Source organism: Phascolarctos cinereus, unplaced genomic scaffold (genome assembly GCF_003287225.1).
Source record: "Phascolarctos cinereus isolate Bilbo 61053 unplaced genomic scaffold, phaCin_HiC Scaffold_9;HRSCAF=440, whole genome shotgun sequence".
Classification (NCBI taxonomy): Eukaryota; Metazoa; Chordata; class Mammalia; order Diprotodontia; family Phascolarctidae; genus Phascolarctos; species Phascolarctos cinereus.
The window spans coordinates 171,934,448-171,942,694 of NW_027556402.1; positions in this window are offsets into that span (position 1 = coordinate 171,934,448).

Here is an 8,247-nt window from a genome sequence, read left to right on the forward strand (position 1 = left end):
GATTTCATCAACTGTAAAGTATCATATGAATATAGCCATCATTATTATTGGCGTTAGAAGATAATACCATTATATTACTTTTATATTTATATACTATTATATTTTACATAAATACTTTACATTTATATTATATTTATTTATATAATAGAAACATTTCTATTATATATTATATAAATATATTTATATTATAGATTATATTTATATTTTATATTTATATACTCTTATTTGATACATCATAATATCATTATACATGATACTACTGTTCTATAGCATCCCTAGGAATAGTGACATTTCCGTGGTTTCTCAGCATTCTCTGTAATTTATAGTGTTAGACAGTAGCCTGGAGGGCTAAGAGGTTAACTGAGTAACCTCTGGTCACAAAGGCAATATGCTGCCAAGAAATGACTTGAACTTCTATCTTACTGATGCCAAATCTAACCTATCTGCTACACTAAGCTGCCCATTTTCATTTATCCATTTAACATCTTGCCCCTCAGAAACAGAAATGGCTTTCATCTGAATAAAAGAAGCAAGTACAGAAGAATATCACAGAGGAGAATAGCCTGGCCTTGGACACAGGCTTCCACCCAGCACCTTTGTCAATGGGTAGTCCAGTTCCACATGTGCAGAGACTGGCAACTCCTAATTCCTGGATTTGGGGCAGAGTTCACTTTTGATCAAGATCCAGAGCAGATAGAATAATTTCTCTGATATAAAGCTACCTATTGGAACAATAAACTTAATTGATCGTAAATGATCTGAAGTGGAACCTTGACTAGCAATTATAGTCATAGGAGTTTACTGGCCAATGCAATCAGCTTTAACAGTAAGACAGAAACTGATTTATATCTACACATATCTGGAGAGCGTGATTTTATTGTTTTTCAATGGCAGAGATAGAAAAAAGTTGTAAATCTGATCTGTAGTGTCCAACCCATTATTCCACAAACACTTTTCATTATTGACCCCACCCTCTCTGAACATGCACCTTTAGTCAATCATTTCATTTAATGCCACAAAATACTGCACCATGATCTAGTTGAGTTAATCAGCCACGAGTCCCTCTCCCAGGAATCACAGAGTCTGAGTTGAAAGGGGCATCTAAGGCCATCCAACCTAACCCATGTCTCATCAGGGAACCGCAAAATGAAAATCATAAAAGGTCAAAGCTGGAAGGACCTTAGAGATCACAGTGTCAAACTCTTTTTATTTATGGATTTGGAAACTGTGTCTCAGCAAGGTGAAAGGCGGTATCCAAGGACACAGTCCAGCAAACCACTCCAGTAATCTTTGCCAAGAAAATCCCAAATAGAGTTATGAGGAGTCAGACACAACTGAAAACAACTGAACAACAACAACAGGGAAGCCCAAAGCCTATAGCTGTGTACTAAAGGACAGAAGAGAGGACCCCAAACTGGAGTCTACTTAGGGATTCCTGGAGTCTGCAGCTGTGTTGCTCAGATCCCAAACCATAACATGGCCAGAGCCTACAAGGCTAAGACTGGAAGGACACGCCATGGATTAGACTGCTCCAGCACCTGCACAGACTGCCCTGGAGGTTGATCCTGAGGTCCTGAAAAACACAGGGCTCATTTCTCAAACCTCAGGTAATATAGAGGAGTAGCAAAGAAGATCCCATCCATTCTATTCAGAAGTTCACAAAAGCCTGATACAAATTTATATTTCATGAAGCAAACCTGGGAAAAAGGAGTAAACAGAAGAAAACACTGATGATAAAGAAATACTATAGAGCTAGGGATACCAGAAAAGAGAATAAGCTACACATCATCTACAAGAAAAAGCCTCAAAGAAAATGACAGATTTACCTCAAGCATTAGTGGAATTCCTGAGAAAAAAAATTGAGCAAGACTCAAAGAATGATATTATAACTATAGTATTATCAAATGAGATAATATTTACAAAGTGCTTAGCATGGGACCTGGCATATTGGAGTGTAAAATTAAAAATTTCAAGTATCAAGGAGTCACAGTTTGGATGAAAGGGAGGGAAAGGTATAACAGGATGAGATGTAACTAAATACATAATTAAAAATTGTAAGTGCAAATATGAATGGGATGAACTTACCCATAATATGGAGGAGAGTAGCAAAATGGATTGGAAAGCAAAATTCACTATATATTGTTTACAAGAAACATACCTGAAACAAAAAGATTTAAAATAAGGGCCTGGAGGAAAATCTATTATGCTCAGGTGATCTCAGAAAAACAGGAGTAGTTACATGATTTCAGGCAACAGGAAAAATAGATTTGGTTAACAGAGATAAGCAGGGAAATTATAGATATGAATTAATCTTAATACTTAATATAAATGTACCAAATGATATAGCAGCTAAATACTTAGAGGAAAAATTAGTCAATGTACAAGAAGATATAGAAAATAAAACTGAAATAGCAGAGAATCTCAGTATATCTCTCTCAGACCTGGGCAAATCTAACAAAACAAAAAATAAAACAAGAAGGGAGGTAAGGACTAAAGAGAATTTCAGAAAAGTTGGAGATTAAGATCTCTGGCAATTACTGAAGGGAGCAAAAAAAAGTACACACAGTCTTGCTATGCATCGCACCTTTACAAAAACTGATCATGTCCTAGGGCATAAAAACCTTATAAACAGGTGCAAAGACACAAAAATATCAAACACATACTTTACCAAGCACAATGGAGTAAAACTTACATTCAATGAAAGAACTTTGAAAAAAGAATTAAAAATTAATTGGAAACTAAGTAATTTAATACTAAAGAAATGGTAGGTCAAAGAACAAATCTTAGAAACAGTAGTGAATTTCATCCAAGAAAATGACAATGCCAGTACAAAAACTGAAGAAAAGTAATATCTCCATTAAACACTTCTATCAAAAAAAAGGAGAAAAAACAGTTCAATAAAGTGGGCATGCAACTAGAAAAAAAACCAACAAATTTTAAAATCTCAACTATACACCAAAATAAAAATTCCAAAAATCCAAGAAGTCACTAAATTGAAAGCAAACACACACACACACACACACACACACACACGCACACACACACGCGCACACTCGCACACACACACTGAATTGATGTTAATGTTGAAGTTGTTTTTAAAAAATAAAATAAACAATTAGCTAGCATAGCTTTTTAAAGAGAGAAAAGTCAGAATGCCAGTATAAAAAAAAAAAGAAGAATTTACAACAAATGAAGGAAAAAAAGGAAATTTTTAAAAATTATTTTGTCCAACAAAATTGGCAATTTAAATTGAATAGAAGAATGTGTTAAATATATATAAAAGAAAAAAGAAATATATATGCATATATGATATCCAAATGAACAAAATAAGAAATGTAGAATTAAAATAATCCAACCTCAGAAAAATATATTAAACAAGCTATAAACTCCCAAAGAAAAAAAAATCTAGGTCCAGATGCATTTTCCAATGAATTCTATCAAATATTCAAAGAATAATGAAATCTAATATTATATAAATAATATAAATATAGGAAATACTTGCTTAGGTAAAAGGGGATCTTACCAAATTCTTTCTATAATTAAGGTTTTGATACTTAAACCAGGGAAAGACAAAATAAAATACACTATAGACCAACATCCCTAACTAATACAAAAATTTTAATGAAATATTAGTGAAGAGACTACAGCAACACATCCTCAAAATATTGTATACTATGACTAAATAGGCCTTATACCAAGAATGCAACATTAAGAATATAATATTAAGAAAACTCTCAACATTAATAAAACTGTCAACATAATAGACCATATTAGTTTATTAAAAAGCACTAAAAATCATGCAATTAATAAAAGCAGAAAAAACTTCCAGTAAAACGTAACACCATTTCTTTAGGGGGAAAAAACCCACTAAGGGAGGCCTCTACCCTCTCAGACCTCGGGTCCCACCTAGACAATCTGATGAAATTAACTAGAGACCTCCTGCTCCACCAAAATGGTCTGATGAGAGTAACTACAAGTTAACTTCACTACCTGAACAGCCCCGATCTTTGTAACACCAAGGTTAACAAGTTACAAATCCAGACACCAAGATTAACAAGCTACAATCCCAAGGTTAAGACATTCTCATCCTAAATCACCTGAAATCCTGTCTCAACCTCCCAAATAAGGAAAGTGGCTGAGCAGCTTCACCTGATAGGTTCATTTCTGTCTGTCTTCAGACTGTATAAAATCCTATATGTCTGTGTGTATCCCTCTTTGTTCTGCCTAGTTGCTAGCCAACTGGCAACTTTCCATCAGCTGACACTAATTAATTTTGGATCTCCTAAAACACACACATTTCACACACACACACACACACACACACACACACACCACACACACACACACACACACACACACACGCGCGCGCGCGCGCGCGCGCACACATCCCACTATGTAAAATCCAGAGCCAGCATTATTTCCACTGAAAATAAACTACAGCTTTTCTAAAAGGTTTAGAGATAAAACAAGTATGTCTGTTGTTGCAACTACTATTTGATACAGTGCTAGAAAATGCTAGCTATAACAATAAAAGAATAAAAAGAAATTGAGGCAATGAGCATAGACAGACTGATGAGTCACTAAAAATTAATTGAAATGATAACTTCAGCAAAGTTTCAGGGTATAAAATAAAGCCACCTAAATCGTTAGCATTTATATCATTAACAAATCCCAGCAGGAAGATATAGAAAGAAAAATTCAATTTAAAATAACTACAGAATATATAAAATATTTAGAAGTACACCTACCAAGACACACAGAGAAATTATATGACTAAAACTACAAAATACTCTACAGAAATACAGTCCTAAGTGCAAAGATACTGATTACTCATGGTTGTGCCATCCCACATCAAGTCAAATATAATCAAAATGATATTATTTAATTGATTTGTTTATTCAATGTCATGCCAATTAACTACCAAAGGATTACACTATTAACTAGAAAAAATAACAAAATCATCTGTAGGAACAAAATACCAATATTCTCAAGGGAAATAATGAAAAGTAACTGAGAGGCTTAGTATTATCAGATCTCAAACTATACTACAAAGCAATAATTATTAAAACTATCTAGTAACTCATTAAAACTAAAAAAAATTCAACCAGGGGAACAGATTAGGTACGCAATACACAGGAGTAATACAGACAGTTTATTCAATAAACCCCAAAATAGCAACTCAACAAAATCTATTGGGAAAACTAAGAAGCAGACATAGATGTAAAAGGTCATATCATAATGAAATTAAAAGATCAAGGAAGAAAATGTCTGTAACAACAGAGAGGGGAAAGGGTTCATGACCAGATGGAGACATCTATTATCATGGAAGATAAAATGGTAATTTTGATTAATTAAATTGAAAATTACTTAAATTGAAAAGTTTTTACACAATCAAAACAATTCCATTAAAATTAGAAGGAAATATAACTGTGGAGGGTGGATCTTTACATCAAATTCCTTCAACAAAGGTCTGATATTCAAGCTACTTAAGGAAGTAATTCAAATATATAAGAATAGGATCCATTCAGTAATAGATAAATGGTGAAGGAAGTGAAAAAAGAAATCCCAACTATTAAGAGCCATATGAAAAATGACCCAAATCACTAATAATTCAAGAAATGGAAATTAAAACCTGAGGACCAACATTTCTCAGATTGGCAAAGATGACAAAAAAGAAAAATGACAATTGTTGGAGGGAATATAGGAAAATGTTGTTGTTGGAGCTATGAATTGGTCTAGTCATTCTGAAGAGCCATTTTGAACTATACCCAAAATGTCACTAAACTAGCTATGAAGCCTATATCCCAAAGAGATCAAACAAAAAGGAAAAGAGCTCAAATGTACAAAAATATTTATAGCAGCTCTTTTATCAGCTAAGAACTGGGGGGAGGGGGAAAAGGAAGTACCCATCAATTAGGAAATGGCTGAACAAATTATGGGATATAAATAAAATAGAGTATTATTGTACTTTTAGAAAATGATAAAATGGGCTATTTAAGAGAAATCTGGGAGGAATCATATGAACAGATGCAGAGTAAAGTGAACAGAACCAAAAGAACAATTTATAGTGTAATAACAACATTGTAAGGAAAAACAACTTTAAAAGACTTAAGAACTTTGATCAATGTGTCACATTGCAAATGTAGTAACCAACCATGAATCCAGAAGATGTATAATGAAGTACACCAGCCACCTTCTGACAGAGGGTGATTCAGAAAAAAGGCATACATTTCTGGGCATTGAAAATGTCTGCATTTGTATTATAATTCCAAAGGACTCATGATGAAACATGCTCACTCCCTCCAGAGAACTGATGGACTGAGTGTACATTTTGAAGCATATTTTTTTTCTCTTTCTTTTTTTTTGGCTTTTTTTAACAGAGTTAATAAGAAAATTTGTATAACTATACATAATTGTAATGATTTTGTTTCTCTTGTCATCTAAATGGGTTGAGAAGAGAATTTGGAACTGAAAATAAAATTGAATTAAAAAAAAGATGTAATCACTGTAGTCAAAAGATGTGGGTTCAAAGCCTGTTTCTTCTATTATGTAAACTTGAACAAGTTACTTAACCTCCTTAGCACTAGGTTTCTTCACCTGAAAAATGAGGGAGTTGGGCTTAGTGCCTTCTAGAGGCCCTTCTAGCGCTAATCCTATAATCCCAAAAGTGAGACTATGGATATAGATAGAACATTGCATATGTCAGATGCGGTTGTATTGATTGGTTTGGCTGAAATATTTTTAAAAAATCTTTGTTCTTAGGGAAGGCTTATTGGATAGGGGAAGGGATTTTTTTAGAAATAAATGTGATTTAAAAAAGAATGTGGTTTTTGTTTTGTTTGACTATGCTTACTTATCACTAGGATTGTGTTTTTCTTTTTTTCATGGGTGGGGAATTTTAATAGGGCAAAAGGGAGATAGTGATAGTTGGGAAAAGAAGGAAGGAAGGAAGGAAGGAAGGAAGGAAGGAAGGAAGGAAGGAAGGAAGGAAGGAAGGAAGGAAGGAAGGAAGGAAGGAAGGAGGAGGGAGGGAGGAAAGAAAGAAAGAAAGAAAAAGAAAGAGTCATTGAATCATTTTAAAATTCACAGAAGAGAATAGAAAGAATTTTCAAAGGAAACAGAGAAGCAGGGCAGCTTGAAAAGTACTATGTTGAATTTATTATATACTTTTTTCTTAAAAAAACTATATGTAATACATATTTGAAGTTTCACACATAATCCTCTTTTCCTTTATAATTTTTAAGTGGAAATGTTCATCCTTTTGGAGTTTGTTAAATTCAGGAAAAAAAATAAAATAAAATTTAAACATTTTCTATGAAGTGATACAAGTGAGGAAAGCAGACTGAAGAGAACAACACACACAAAGACTGTGATGACGTAAATCACTAAAAGTCAGCTCTAATTAACTGAAACGAATAATATCAGTTCCAGACAATAGAGGATGAAACACATATCCTGTCAGACAGGTGGGGGAACTATAGGTGCAGAACATGACATATCCACTGGCAGACTTGCTTACTTTTCCACTCAATCTACTTGATTGTTTCTCTATTCTAAGGGAGTGGTTTCAGTAGAGTGAGGGGACAATGTGTCAGAAAATGGCAGTGATAGTTAAAAAGTTATCCATGGAAAATGGAAAAAGAGAAGAGAAAAAGCCAACTTCTCAGGGCTCTATTACCTCAAGCAATAAATATTTATTGAACATGTATTATGTGTCTAGCCTACTTTTTGACATCTTGGAATACCAGAAAGTAAGAGGTGTGGTCATTGCCCAGAGGAATTTACAATGTTTCAGGGAAGTAGACACACCTAGAATGATTAAGAAACAAGACAGCATTCTATATCTGCATTATCTACCAACAAATTAAAGTGCTAATTGGCTATCACAATTAAAGACAGACTGTAATAAAGCACTTAACTGAGTGGTAAATGTCTTAAGCCTAAAAGGCAAACAGAAGAGGAAGAGATTTCTGCAGGCTGGAACAGTCCAGGGAAGCTAAATAGAACTATACCTGGATAGCTAGGTGGTACAGTGGCTAGAATGCTGAGCTGGGAGTCAAGAAGACTCCTCTTCCTGAGGTTGAATCTAACCTTAGGTGGTGCAGTGGATAGAGCACTGGCCCTGGAGTCAGGAGGACCTGAGTTCAAATCCGGCCTCAGATACATAACACTTACTAACTTGTGTGACTCTGGCAAGTCACTTAACCCCACTGCCTAACAAAAAATAAAATAAAATAAATAAATCCA